The sequence below is a fragment of the Triticum urartu genome, chromosome 6 (assembly GCF_003073215.2).
Source record: "Triticum urartu cultivar G1812 chromosome 6, Tu2.1, whole genome shotgun sequence".
Lineage (NCBI taxonomy): Eukaryota > Viridiplantae > Streptophyta > Magnoliopsida > Poales > Poaceae > Triticum > Triticum urartu.
The window spans coordinates 278,219,850-278,236,374 of NC_053027.1; positions in this window are offsets into that span (position 1 = coordinate 278,219,850).

The window sequence follows — 16,525 nt, forward strand, 5'->3', positions numbered from 1 at the left end:
ATTTTTGGAGAGTCCAAAAATGTTCGGAATTTTTGTGGAGATCGGGAAAGCGATGAAAGAAAATATGGGCAAAGTTTGGGGACCAAACTTGAAGGAGGAAAAGGCATGTGATTATTGGCAAGTGTGTTTATCGGTGATTCCGAAAATGGAATATTTAATATAGCTCCCTAATATCGGGAGGATATGTTATAAAGAGAATCACCATGTGAATTCCCTCGATTTAAATGGATCAAAGATCCATGCCCTTTATTTAGTTGAGGTAAAAAATGACATGATGGCATGATGACATGACGCAATGCACACGATGCAATGATGAATGCAACAAGCAAAAACAAAACACACAACGAAACTCGGAAAGCCTGGAAGGCATCTGAAGCTCCGGTCTTGGGCGTCACATGTCCTTACTTGGACAAGAATCCCACTTATGATTAACCTCCATTGCAAGCATCCGCAACTACAACAGAAGTATTAAGGTAAACCTAACCATAGCATGAAACATATGGATCCAAATCAGCCCCTTACGAAGCAACGCATAAACTAGGGTTTAAGCTTCTGTCACTCTAGCAACCCATCATCTACTTATTACTTCCCAATGCCTCCCTTTAGGCCCAAACAATGGTGAAGTGTCATGTAGTCGACGTTCACATGACACCACTAGAGGGATGACAACATACATCTCATCAAAATATCGAACGAATACCAAATTCACATGACTACTTATAGCAAGACTTCTCCCATGTCCTCAGGAACAAACGTAACTACTCACAAAGCATATTCATGTTCATAATCAGAGGGGTATTAATATGCATAATGGATCTGAACATATGATCTTCCACCAAATAAACCAACTAGCATCAACTACAAGGAGTAATCAACACTACTACCAACCCCCAGGTACCAATCTGAGGTTTGGATACAAGAGATGAACTAGGGTTTGAGATGAGATGGTGCTGGTGAAGATGTCGATGGAGATTGACCCCCTCCCGATGAGAGGATCATTGATGATGACGATGGTGATGATTTCCCCCTCCCGAAGAGAAGTTTCCTTGGGAACATCTCTGCCGGAGCCCTAGATCGGTTCCGCCAAGGTTCCACCTGGTGGTGGCGGAGTTTCTTCCCCAAAGATTGCTTATTATTTTTCTCGGACAAAAGACCTCATATATCAGAAGATGGGCATCGGAGGGCCACCAGGGAGCCCATGAGGCAGGGGGCGCGCCCCCACCCTCGTGGCCAGGGTGTGGGCCCCTGGGCGCGCCCCCACCCTCGTGGCCAGGGTGTGGGCCCCCTCTGGAACTTCTTTCTCCCAATATTTTTTATATATTCTAGAAATAACTTCCGTGAAGTTTTAGGACTTTTGGAGCTGTGCAGAATAGGTCTCTAATATTTGCTCCTTTTCCAGCCCAGAATCCCAGCTGCCGGCATTCTCCCTATTCATGTAAACCTTGTAAAATAAGAGAGAATAGGCATAAGTATTGTGACATAATGTGTAATAACAACCCATAATACAATAAATATCGATATAAAAGCATGATGCAAAATGGACGTATCAACTCCCCCAAGCTTAGACCTCGCTTGTCCTGAAGAGAAAGCCGAAATCAAAAAAAATATGTCCACATGTTTGGAGATAGAGGTGTCGATAAAATAAAATACGGACATGAGGGAATCATGATCATCCTTAGAGCAACAACATATATATATATATTGTCATATGATCTCTTATGCTAAAGTAACAATTCAATCACAATTTCAAGTATGAATCATAAACTTCATTGAGAACCAACAACTCTAATCTCAGTCATTGGGGCAATTGCAATTTATCATAATATAGGAAAGAGTCAATATAAGAGCTTTTCAGCAAGTCCACATACTCAACCATCTTTTTGTCTTTCACAATTGCTAACACTCACACAATATTTATAGGTATGAAGTTTTAATCGGACACAGAGAAAGATAGGGGCTTATAGTTTTGCCTCCCAACGTTTTACCTCAGCGGTAATGTCAACAATAATAGTTCATGAAAACTCACATCCAATTAGCTATATATATCAGGATCTTTCCAACACACCGTGCTTGCCAAAGGATAAAATGTAAAAAGGAAAGGTAAATATCACCATGACTCTTTGCATGAAGTATAAGACAAGAATAAAAGATAGGCCCTTCGCAAAGGGAAGCATAGGTTGTCATGCGCTTTTATAGTTGGATGCACGAAATCTTAATGCAAAAGAACGTCACTTTATATTGCCACTTGTGATATGGACCTTTATTATGCAGTCCGTCGCTTTTATTTCTTCCATATCACAAGATCGTATAAAGTTTATTTTCTCCACACTAATAAGTCATACATATTTAGAGAGCATTTTTTATTGCTTGCACCGATGACAACTTACTTGATGGATCTTACTCAATCCATAGGTAGATATGGTGGACTCTCATGGAAATACTGGCTTTAGGGATATTTGGAAGCACAAGTAGTATTTCTACTTCGTGCAAAGAAATTGGCTAGCATGAGAGGGAAAGGTAAGCTCAACATGTTGGATGATCCATGACAATATAATTTATCTCAGATGTAAGAAAACATAACCCATTACATTGTCTTCCTTATCCAACGTCAACTCTTTAACATGTCATACTTTAATGAGTGCTCACAATCATAAAAGATGTCCAAGATAGTATATTTATATGTGAACCTCTCTTTCTTTATTACTTCCTATAAATTGCAGCGATGACCAAAACTATGTTTGTCAACTCTCAACAACTTTTATTCATCATACTCTTTATATGTGAAGTCATTACACTCCATCAGATCCATATGATCTCTTTGTTTCTTTTTATTTCTTCTCTTTTATTTTATTCCCTCAAGATCATAGCAAAATAGTCAAGCCCTTGACTCAACACTAATCTTTATTATATATAGCTCACGGACTCGATTACATAAGAAGATCATAAAGCAAAACTCACAACTAGATCATACTAAAACTTTATTCTACTTGATCAAGATATTATCAAAAGGATCGAACTAAGAAAAACGATAAAGATAAAAGTGATGGTGATACGATACCGGGGCACTCCCCCAAGCTTGGTAGTTGCCAAGGGGAGTGCCCATACCCATGTGTTTATGTTTCCTTCCTCGGAGGTGGTGATGAAGGAGTTGTTGATGATGTAGGCTTGTCGTCCATCTTCCAAGGCATAGGCTCACCATCATAGAAGGATGATCGAGTCTCCGAGATCCTCAAATCTGCAGCCAAACTCACCCCCTTGAATCTATATTTATACTCACAGTTTTGGTTTTGCAGGTCATAGATCTGGGCTTGGAGGCGCTCGATTTTCTCGTGAAGCTTGAAGATGGCCTCCCCAATGTCCTTGGCGTCCAGCTTGTGGTTGTTGGTGAACTCCGTGATCATTATGTGATTGGAGTCGAGTCCACGCTCCACCATCTCCTGGCACTTGAAAACTTGTTGCTCCATTGCCTCAAGCCTTGTCTCCACGCTTCTGGTCCTCATTGGTCCCTACACATCGTGTATGTGCAACAACCCCTCATGTATCTCAATGGTTTGTGGGTGTTGCAGCACCTCTGCGAGGTAGGGGTTGATGACCTTCTCGAAGAACTTGTCCTTGGGGGCACTTGAAGACGACATGGCGACCTAGATCTGTCAGAAAACAGCTTGAAACAAAGACAAGAGATATTTGCGTGATACGGTGGTCAAAACCTTCGGGAGATTATATAATGAATTTTTACCGAGCAAAAGAAGTATCGTGCAAGAAAACGGAGTCCAGAGAGCACACGAGGTGCCCACGAGGCAGCGAGGCGTGCCTTCCACCCTCGTGGAGGCCTCGTGTCCTTTCCGGTCTGCTTCTTATTTTCATATTTTCTTAAATATTCCAAAACGGAGAAAAATTGCCATTAGAACAGTTTTGGAGTCGGTTTACTTACCGTACCACGTACCTATTCCTTTTCGGAGTCTGAGACGTTCTGGAAAGTCTCCCTTATGTATTCCTCTGGGGTTACGGTTTCAATAACATTACTTTCAACATTTATAGGATTACCTGAGATATAATGTTTGATTCTTTAACCGTTCACCACCTTCGGATTTGTGCCTTTGAAGTTGTTGATTTTTATGGCACCGGAACAATAGACCTCCTCGATGACGTAAGGACCTTCCCATTTAGAGAGAAGTTTGCCTGCAAAAAATCTTAAACGAGAGTTGTATAACAATACATAATCACCTACATTGAACTCACGTTTTTGTATCCTTTTATCATGCCATCTTTTAACTTTTTCTTTGAACAGTTTGGCATTTTCATAAGCCTGGGTTCTCCATTCATCAAGTGAGCTGATGTCAGATAACCTCTTCTCACCGGCAAGTTTGAAGTCATAGTTGAGCTCTTTAATGGCCCAATATGCATTATGTTCTAATTCAAGAGGTAAGCGACATGCTTTACCATAAACCATTTTATACGGAGACATACCCATAGGATTTTTATATGCAGTTCTATAAGTCCATAGTGCATCATCAAGTTTCTTGGACCAATTATTTCTAGATCTATTAACAGTCTTTTGCAAAATTAATTTAAGCTCTCTATTGCTAAGTTCTACTTGACCACTAGACTGTGGATGATACGGAGATGCAATTCTATGATTAACATCATACTTAGCAAGCATTTTGCGGAAGGCACCGTGAATAAAATGTGAACCACCATCAGTCATTAAATATCTGGGGACTCCAAACCTCAAAAAATAACTTCTTTAAGCATCTTAATAGAGGTGTTATGATCAGCACTACTAGTTGGAATAGCTTCTACCCACTTAGTAACGTAATCAACATCAACTAAAATATGTGTATACCCATTAGAGGAAGGAAAAGGTCCCATATAATCAAAGCCCCAAACATCAAATGGTTCAATAACAAGTGAATAATTCATAGGCATTTCTTGACATCTACTAATATTACCAATTCTTTGACATTCATCACAAGATAAGACAAACTTACGGGCATCCTTGAAGAGAGTAGGCCAATAAAAACCGGATTGCAATACATTATGTGCAGTTCTATCTCCAGCATGGTGTCCTCCATAAGCTTCGGAGTGACACTTACGTAGGATCTGTTCCTGTTCATGCTTAGGTACACAACGTCTAATGACACCATCTACTCATTCTTTATAAAGATGTGGGTCATCCCAGAAGTAATGTCTTAAATCATAGAAACACTTTTTCTTTTGCTGGTATGTGAAACTAGGTGGTGTAAATTTAGCAACAATATAATTAGCATAATCATCATACCATGGAGCACTGTGAGAAGCATTTATGACATTTAATTGTTCATCAGGAAAGCTATCATCAATAGGTAGTGGGTCATCAAGAACATTCTCTAACCTAGAAAAGTTGTCTGCAATGGGATTCTCAGCTCCCTTTCTATAAATAATATGCAAATCAAATTCTTGTAGCAAGATAACCCATCTAATAAGTCTAGGTTTAGTATCTTTCTTTTCCATAAGATATTTAATAGCAGCATGGTCAGTGTGAATAGTTACTTTAGAATCAATAATATAAGGTCTAAACTTATCACAAGCAAATACAACTGCTAAGAATTCTTTTTCAGTAGTAGCATAATTTCTCTGGGCATTGTCTAGAGTTTTACTAGCATATTGGATAACATTTAATTTTTATCAACTCTTTGCCCTAGAACAGCCCCTATGGCATAATCACTAGCATCACACATAATTTCAAAGGGTAAATTCCAATCAGGTGGCTGAACAATAGGTGCAGAATCAAAGCTTTCTTAAGTATTTCAAATGCTTCTACACAATCATCATCAAAGACAAAAGGAATATCTTTTTGTAATAGGTTAGTCAGAGGCCGAGAAATTTTTGAGAAGTCCTTAATGAACCTCCTATAAAAATCAGCATGACCAAGGAAACTTATTATACCTTTGATGTCCTTGGGACACGACATCTTTTCAATAGCATCAACCTTAGCTTTGTCAACTTCAATACCTCTTTCAGAAATTTTATGCCCCAAGACAATACCTTCATTAACCATAAAGTGGCACTTCTCCCAATTCAAGACAAGGTTAGTTTCTTCACATCTATGCAAAACTCGATCAAGGTTGCTCAAGCAATCATCAAAAGAGGATCCATAAACGGAAAAATCATCCATGAAAACTTCACAGATCTTTTCACAAAAGTCAGAGAATATAGCCATCATGCATATTTGAAAGGTAGCATGTGCATTACATAAACCAAAAGGCATACGTCTATAAGCAAAGGTACCAAAAGGGCAAGTAAAAGTAGTCTTTTCATGATCATCAGCTGACACGGGTATTTGAGAGAAACCAGAGTAACGATCTAGAAAGCAAAAGTGTGTATGTTTGGATAATCTTTCTAGCATTTGATCAATAAAGGGCAAAGGGTAATGATCTTTTTAGTAGCCTTGTTTAATTTGCGGAAATCAATTACCATTCTATAACCTGTAATAATTCTTTGCAGAATTAATTCATCTTTATCATTAGGAACGACAGTAATACCTCCCTTCTTAGGGACACAATGAACAGGACTTACCCACTGACTATCAACAACGGGATAAATTATACCTGCTTCAAGGAGCTTTAATATTTCCTTTCTTACCACTTCTTTCATCTTAGGATTTAGCCGTCATTGATGATCAATAACTGGTTTGGCGTCTTTCTCCAAATTTATTTTGTGTTGACATAAAGTGGGACTAATGCCCTTAAGATCATCAAGAGTATATCCAATAGCACCACGGTGCTTCTTCAGAGTTTTCAATAATCTCTCTTCTTCATGCTCTGAAAGGTTAGCACTAATAATAATAGGATATATCTTCTTTTCATCAAGATAAGCATATTTTAGAGTACCAGGCAATGGTTTAAGCTCAAACATGGGATCACCCTTGGGTGGAGGAGGATTCCCTAGGATTTCAACAGGCAAGTTGTGTTTCAGAATAGGTCCCTGTTTAAAGAATACTTCATCTATTTCCCTTCTTTCATTCATAAACATATCATTTTCATGGTCTAGCAAATATTGTTCTAAAGGATCAGTAGGAGGCACGACAATAGAAGCAAGACCAATAATTTCATCTTTACTAGGCAATTCTTTATCATGGGGTTGTCTACGGAACTTAGCAAAATTAAAATCAAGAGATATATCCCCCAAACCAACAGAAACAATATCCTTATTGCAGTCTATCTTAGTATTAACAGTATTCAAGAAGGGTCTACCAAATATAATGGGACAAAAGTCATCTTGTGGGGAACCAAGAACAAGAAAATCAGCAGGATATTTAACTTCCCCACATAAGACTTCAACATCTCTAACAATCCCAATCGGTGAAATAGTATCTCTATTGGCAAGTTTAATGGTAACATTGATATCTTCTACCTCAGCAGATGCAATATCATGCATAATTTCTTTGTATAAGGAATGAGGTATTGCACTTGCACTAGCACCCATATCACATAAGCCATGATAACAATGATCTCCTATTTTAACAGAAATAACAGGCATGCCTACAATAGGTCTATGTTTATTTTTAGCATCAGGTCTAGCAATTCTAGTAGCTTCATTGCAGAAGTAAATAACATGCCCATCAATATTATCGGCAAAGAGATATTTAACCATAGCAATACTAGGTTCAACTTTAATTTGCTCGGGAGGTTTGGGTGTCTTAATATTACTTTTGTTAACCACAGTTGAAGCTTTGGCATGATTCTTTATTCTAACAGGGAAAGGTGGTTTCTCAATATAAGCAGCAGGAACAACAGGATCATCATAAGTGATAGTCTTTTCTTCAACTTTAATAGGTGCAACTGCTTTTACTTCAATAGGAGGATTAATTTAAACCACTTCTCCTTAGGGAGATCAACATGAGTAGCAAAGGATTCACAGAAAGAAGCTACTATCTCAGAGTCAAGTCCATATTTAGTGCTAAATTCATGAAAGGCATCGGTATCCATAAAAGATTTGACACAATCAAACTTAGGTGTTATACCTGACTCCTTACGTTTGTCGAGGTCCCAATCTTTAGAGTTGCGTTTAATTATTTCCAATAAATCCCATTTGAATTCAATAGTCTTCAGCATAAAAGATCCAGTACAAGAAGTATCGAGCATGGAGCGATTACTAACAGAAAGCCGAGCATAAATTTTTTGAATAATCATTTCTCTTCAGAGCTCATGATTGGGGCATGAGTATAACATTGACTTAACCCTCCCCCAAGCTTGAGCGACGCTTTTTCCTTCGCGAGGCCAAACATTATATATATATAATTGTGATCACGATGAACAAGATGCATAGGATAAAACTTCTGCTGAAATTCCAATTTCAATCGCTTATAGTCCCATGATCCCATATCATCACATAGCCTATACCATGTCAATGCATCTCCCTTCAAATATAAAGGGAAAACCTTCTTCTGATAACATCCTCGGGCATACCTGCAAGCTTAAATAATCCACACACTTCATCCACATAGATTAAGTGCAAATCAGGATGTAATGTTTGATACGTCTCCAACGTATCTATAATTTTTGATTTCTCCATGCTATTATATTATCTATTTTGGATGTTAATGGGCTTTATTTTACACTTTTACATCATTTTTGGGACTAACCTACTAACTGGAGGCCCAGCCCAAATTGCTGTTTTTTTGCCTATTTTAGGGTTTCAAAGAAAAGGAATACCAAACGGAGTCCAAATGGAATGAAACCTTCGGGAACGTGATTTTTTCAACAAACATGATCCAGGAGACTTGGAGTGGGCATCAAGAAACAAGGGAGGAAGGCACGAGGCAGGGGGCGCGCCCTCCACCCTCGTGGGCCCTCCGTTGCTCCACCGACGTACTTCTTCCTCCTATATATATCCACGTACCCCCAAACATCCAGGAGCACCACAAAAACCTAATTCCACCGAAGCAACCTTCTGTACCCAAGAGATCCCATCTTGGGGTCTTTTCCGAAGCTCCGCCGGAGGGGGCATTGATCACGAAGGGTCTCTACATCAACTCCATGGCCTCTCCGGCGATGTGTGAGTAGTTTACTTCAGACCTACGGGTCCATAGTTATTAGGTAGATGGGTTCTTCTCTTTCTTTGGATCTCAATACAAAGTTCTCCTCGATCTTCTTGGAGATCTATTCGATGTTATCTCCTTTTGCGGTGTGTTTGTCGAGATCCGATGAATTGTGGGTTTATGATCCAGATTATCTATGAACAATATTTGATTCTCCTCTAAATTCTTTTATGTATGATTGGTTTATCTTTGCAAGTACTAGATTGATCTTTCTTGCAATGGGAGAAGTGCTTAGCTTTGGGTTCAATCTTGCGGTTCTCGATCCCAGTGACAGAAAGGGAACCGACACGTATTGTATTGTTGCCATCGAGGATAAAAATATGGGGTTTATATCATATTGCATGAGTTTATCCCTCTACATCATGTCATCTTCCTTAAAGCATTACTCTGTTCTTATGAACTTAATACTCTAGATGCATGCTGGATAGCGCTCGATGTGTGGAGTAATAGTAGTAGATGCAGAATCGTTTCGGTCTACTTGTCTCGGACGTGATGCCTATATACATGAACATACCTAGATATTCTCATAACTATGCTCAATTCTATCAATTGCTCGACAGTAATTCGTTTACCCACCGTAATACTTATGCTCCTGAGAGAAGCCACTAGTGAAACCGATGGCCCCGGGTCTATCTTCCATCATATTAATCTTCCAATACTTAGTTATTTCCTTTGCCGTTTATTTTACTGCATCTTTATTTCTCTTTATCATAAAACTACCAAAACTATTATCTTATCATATCTATCAGATCTCACTCTCGTAAGTGACCGTGAAGGGCTTGACAACCCCTTTATCGCGTTGGTTGTGAGGTTCTTATTTGTTTGCGTAGGTGCGTGGGACTTGAGCGTGATCTCTGATACGTCTCCATCGTATCTATAATTTTTGATTGTTCCATGCCAATATTCTACAACTTTCATATACTTTTGGCAACTTTTTATACTATTTTTGGGACTAACATATTGATCCAGTGCCCAGTGCCAGTTTCTGTTTGTTGCATGTTTTTTGTTTCACAGAATATCCATATCAAACGGATTCCAAAAGGGATAAAAATTGACGGAGATTTTTTGGAATATATATGATTTTTGGGAAGAAAAATCCATGCGAGACGGTGCCCGAGGGAGGCACGAGGCAGGGGGCGCGTCCCACCCCCTGGGCGCGCCCCTGACCCTCGTGGCCACCTCATAAGGCGGTTGACGCCCTTCTTTCGCCACAAGAAAGATAATATCCGGATAGAGATCGTGTTAAAATTTCAGCCCAATTGGAGTTACGGATCTCCGGGAATATAAGAAACGGTGAAAGGGAAGAATCTGGAACGCAGAAACAGAGAGAGACAAATACATATCCAATCTCGGAGGGGCTCTCGCCCCTCCCACGCCATGGAGGCCATGGACCAGAGGGGAAACCCTTCTCCCATCTAGGGAGGAGGTCAAGGAAGAAGAAGAAGGAGGGGGGCTCTCTCCTCCTCGCTTCCGGTGGCACCTGAGTGCCACCGGTGGCCATCATCATCACCGCAATCTTCACCAACAACTTCACCGCCATCATCACCAACTCTTCCCCCTCTATGCAGCGGTGTAACCTCTCTCTTACCCATTGTAATATCTACTTAAACATGGTGCTCAACGCTATATATTATTTCCCAATGATGTATGGCTATCCTATGATGTTTGAGTAGATCCGTTTTGTCCTATGGGTTATTTGATGGTTGCGATTGGTTTGAGTTGCATGTTTTATTATTGGTGCTGTCCTATGGTGCTCTCCGTGTCATGCAAGCATGAGGGATTCCTGCTATAGGGTGTTGCAATACGTTTATGATTCGCTTATAGTGGGTTGCGTGAGTGACTGAAACACAAACCCGAGTAAGGGGGTTGTTGCGTATGGGATAAAGAGGACCTAATGCTTTAATGCTATGGTTGGGTTTTTACCTTAATGATCTTTAGTAGTTGCGGATGCTTGCTAGAGTTCCAATCATAAGTGCATATGATCCAAGTAGAGAAAGTATGTTAGCTTATGCCTCTCCTTCAAATAAAATTGCAATAATGTTTACCGGTCTAGTTATCAATTGCCTAGGGACAAATAACTTTCTCGTAACAAAAAGCTCTTTCACTACAAAAAAAACACATCCGTGACATTTTGGGCTGAACGAATTTTTTTCTGTCATACATATGACACTTCTATGACGATAATTGTGACAAACCCGGTATCATCATAGATGTGGTGGGCTCCTACTTCTATGACAAAAAATCATCATAGAAAATGGGCTTTTCGTCCTGGGCGGGCCGGAGACGCAGCTGCATGACATTCTTTGGGCCGTCCATGATGGAAAAAACCGTGGTAGAAGCGAGGGCGAGGAAAATTTCGGCGAGTTCCCGATTACGGTGGGAGGTCGGGGGCCGAGTGATGCGCGTTTCTCTCGTACATGTACGTGCGTGTGTGTGAGGCGTTGGCTCTAACTGAACCCGAGCGAGGCGTTGGGCTCTAACTGAACTCGAGCGATTGCACTGCAGGCTACGCGTTACTGAACCTGAGAGATCGATCGATGGCTATTAACTGAACCCGATCGAGCGATTCCTTCGCTGCTGCTGCTAACTGAAGCCGATCGATTGGATGAACAGTGAGCGTTGCGGGGGGGGGGGGGTGGATGAACAGTGAGCGGTGGCGTTGCCTCTGGATGAACAGGACCCCGTGGTGTGGAGGGCTGGATGAACAGTAGACGGTGGAGGGGTGCCCGTGGAGGGGTGGTTGAACAGGACCCCGTGGTGTGGAGGGCTGGATGAACAGTAGACGGTGGAGGGGTGCCCATGGAGGGGTGGTTGAACAGTAGCCGGTGGAGTAGCGCGCGGTGGAGGCTGGGGATGAACAGGAGCCCGTGGAGGCTGGAGGAGGTCGATGGTAGCCCGTGGAGGCTAGAGGAGGTCGACGGTGGAGATGAACAATATCCCGTGGAGTCTCGTTTTGCGGTACGCCACACCCCTCCCGAATGAACAGGACCCCTGTTTCGACCGTAGGAGGTCCGTTTCGTCTGTTTTGCGGTACGCCACACCCTTTTCGATCAACAGGACCCCCGTTTCGACCGTAGGAGGTCCATTTCGTCTGTTTTGTGGTATACCACACCCCTCCCGATCAACAGGACCCCCGTTTCGACCGTAGGAGGTCCGTTTCCTCCATTTTGTGGTACGCCACACCCCTCCCGATCAACATGGCCCCGTCCGAACGTAGGAGGTCCGTTTCCTCCATTTTGTCGGTACGCCATGCCTCGTTTCCATCGCCTGTTTCCGTCCAAGCCCTCCCGGATGAACACGACCACGCATTCCATTCCGACCCAGCCGGTTGGCTCCCACGCGTTCCGTTGCCTCTATGAACACGAGGCATTCCGTTGCCTCCCCATGACACGACGCATTCCGTTGCCTCCCCATGAACACGACGACGACGCTGTTTCTCCGTTCCGACCTAGCCATGTACACGAGCCCTGGCCGTACATATGCGCGAGTAGGCGTTCGAGACCCCGCCCGTATGTACACATACATTGGCCGTATTTATCTTTCTTGCACCCTGGCCGCTGTACGTACGTGTACATGCTACGTGCGCGCCTCTTAGTACGAGGCGGTACGCGCCCTCTACTACGACATGTGCAGGCCTCTACATCACCAGTATATATGTACGTACACTTCGCGACCAGAATGACAACACTACGTACGCTTCGACCAGGTGGGTCTCGACTGTCAGGCACTTCCTTGCCTGCGAAGACGTAGCTGGTGGGTCCCAGCAGTCAGGGGGGCGAATCGTTTTTTTTGCCCGTACGCACTTCCTTGCGTGCGAAGATGTAGCTGGTGGGTCCCAACAGTCAGGGGTAAATGTTTTTTTCGCGAAATACGGTGGCCCGTTCGGTGGGTCCCCGCTGTCAGGTGGAGGGATAATTATTTTGCACGTAATAAGGAGGCACTTCCTTGCTGCGGCCGTGGACCCAGCTGTCAGCCTCTCCACGTACAGTCCACGTCCGATGGAAGCCGTTCCTTGACCACGTTGACCACACCGCGCCGAGGGCACCAGGGCGGTGGACGACGGCGATGAAGGAAATATGCCCTAGAGGCAATAATAAAGTTATTATTTATTTCCTTATAATCATGATAAATGTTTATTATTCATGCTAGAATTGTATTAACCGGAAACATAATACATGTGTGAATACATAGACAAACAGAGTGTCACTAGTATGCCTCTACTTGACTAGCTCGTTGATCAAAGATGGTTAAGTTTCCTAACCATGAACAATGAGTTGTTATTTGATTAACGGGATCACATCATTAAGAGAATGATCTGATTGACATGACCCATTCCATTAGCTTAGCACCCGATCGTTTAGTATGTTGCTATTGCTTTCTTCATGACTTATACATGTTCCTATAACTATGAGATTATGCAACTCCCGTTTACCGGAGGAACACTTTGGGTACTACCAAACGTCACAACGTAACTGGGTGATTATAAAGGAGTACTACAGGTGTCTCCAAAGGTACATGTTGGGTTGGCGTATTTCGAGATTAGGTTTTGTCACTCCGATTGTCGGAGAGGTATCTCTGGGCCCTCTCGGTAATGCACATCACTTAAGCCTTGCAAGCATTGCAACTAAATGAGTTAGTTGCGGGATGATGTATTACAGAACGAGTAAAGAGACTTGCCGGCAACGAGATTGAACTAGGTATTGGAATACCGACGATCGAATCTCGGGCAAGTAACATACCGATGACAAAGGGAACGATGTATGTTGTTATGCGGTCTGACCGATAAAGATCTTCGTAGAATATGTAGGAGCCAATATGGGCATCCAGGTCCCGCTATTGGTTATTGACCGGAGACATGTCTCGGTCATGTCTACATTGTTCTCGAACCCGTAGGGTCCGCACGCTTAAGGTTACGATGACAGTTATATTATGAGTTTATGCATTTTGATGTACCGAAGGTTGTTCAGAGTCCCGGATGTGATCACGGACATGACGAGGAGTCTCGAAATGGTCGAGACATAAAGATTGATATATTGGAAGCCTATGTTTAGATATCGGAAGTGTTCCGAGTGAAATCAGGATTTTACCGGAGTACCGGGAGGTTACCGGAACCCCCCGGGAGCTATATGGGCCATTATGGGCCTTAGTGGAAAAGAGAAGAGGCAGCCCCTCATGGGCCGCGCGCCCCTCCCCTCCCTTGGTCCGAATAGGACAAGGAGAGGGGGCCGGCCCCTCTCTCTCTTTTCCCCCCTCCGCAAGTCCTATTCCAACTAGGATTGGGGGGGGGAATCCTACTCCCAGAGGGAGTAGGACTCTCCTGGCGCGCCCTCCTTGGCCGGCCACCTCCCCCCCTTTTGGTCCTTTATATACTGAGGCAGAGGCACCCTAGAGACACACAAGTTGATCCACGTGATCTTTTCCTTAGCCGTGTGCGGCGCCCCAGCCACCATAGTCCTCGATAATATTGTAGAGGAGTTTAGGCGAAGCCCTGCTGCTGTAGTACATCAAGATCGTCACCACGCCGTCGTGCTGACGGAACTCTTCCCCGACACTTTTCTGGATCGGAGTCCGGGGATTGTCATCGAGCTGAACGTGTGCTAGAACTCGGAGGTGCCGTAGTTTCAGTGCTTGATCGGTCGGATCATGAAGACGTACGACTACATCAACCAAACGCTTCCGTTGTCGATCTACTAGGTATGTAGATCACACTCCCCCCTCTCGTTGCTATGCATCACATGATCTTGCGTGTGCGTAGGAATTTTTTAGAAATTACCACGTTCCCCAACAGGCGAGGCCTAGGAAGGGGACGACGCGGAGCCGGGGAAGACGCGGCAGTGGATGCCCACGCGTAGAGGAGTACGAGGGTTCACTGGTTCGCTGCTGTGTGAGGCTGCCGTCGCCGCAGAATAACAGGGGGTTTGGGTGAGTAGAGGATGGGCCTGGCGCAGTTGGGGAGTAGTAGGGGGCGGTGGAGGCCTCCGCCGCCATCGCAGCCGGCCATGGGGAGGCAGGGAGCACAAGGCACGACCGCGCTGGTTTTGGGCAGCTGGAGCAAGAACACCAGAGGTTGAAGAAGCACTATGGCCGTCGGATGGACATCGTACGTCACTGGAGCTTAGAAACGTGCATTATTGACTAATTTGACAAAAGCCCTCCGTCCCTGTCAACTTAGTAGGGCCCACAAGTCAGCCTGCCACTATACTGGGTTCCCAGTCAACAAGGGGGACTATTCATTTTTTTTGTGCGATAATAAGAGGCAACTTCCTTGCGTGCGAAGATATAGGCTGGGTGGGTCCGAGCTGTCAGCGCGCGGTAACATTTTTTTGCGAAAAATACAGGGGCCCTTTCGGTGGGTCCCTGGATGTCAGTGGAGGAATCATTATTTTGCGCATTAATAAGGAGGCATTTCCCTTGCGTGCGGCCGTGGACCCAGCTGTCGGCCTCTCCACATACAGTCCACTTCAGATTGCATGTCGGTCGTTGACCGTTGACCAGGCCGCGCCAGAGCACCAGAGCGGTGGAAGACGGCGAGGGGCTTAGGATGGGAACAACACGGAGCAGGGAAGACTCGCAATTGTTTCCCACGCGGAGGGGAGTACGACTATACGAGGGTTTACTGGTTCGTCTGCCGTCGCCGGGAATAACAGCAAGTGTGGGTGAGTAGAGGATGGCTAGGCAGCGATGGGGAGTACGGTTGGGGCAGTGAGGCCTGCGCGGTAGCACAGCCGGCCATGGGGAGACGGAAGTAGGCAGTCCCACCGGCGCTTGTTTGAGCGGGCTAGGAGCAGAAGAGCAGAGATTGAAGAAGCACGAACGGTCATTTCGATGGACATCCAACAGTTCACTGCTTGTGCTGTCAACCTTTTTTTTTGGGAAAGCCCTCAAATCTATGGGAAATAGCATACATCCCATTCTGCCATTATTTCTAATAATTTACAGCCCATTTGCTAATTCTTAAGGTTTTTTTGGAGCCCATATTCTTTTTGTTAGCATTACAGCCCATATTGTGGCCACGGTTAAAAAATTATACGAAATTTTGCATATTTCGGTGCGGTCCGAACTGTTTTTAATCCCGAAATTTCGACTCACATTCAAACTGATTTTAAAAATAAATGTATATCAATATAAAATCCAACAAATTCTCCATGCATAAAAATTAATGTAATTTAAAATCTCGAAATGAAAAAAGATATTTGAAACTAATTGCCGGTTTGATGTGTTTTAAAAATGTACAACCCATTTCTCATTACTGATGGGCCATTTTCTCGGCCAGCCGAATGAAGCTCTCCTCGTCTTGAAAGATTTGCAGCCCAACAGGCCTGACAAAGCGACTTACTTGGCAAATCACAAAAAAACTGGGTTGTGGCCTGGACCCAGCTGTCAGCCTCTCCACGTACAGTACTCTTCTGATGGAAGTCGGTCGTTGACCACATTGACCACGCCGCG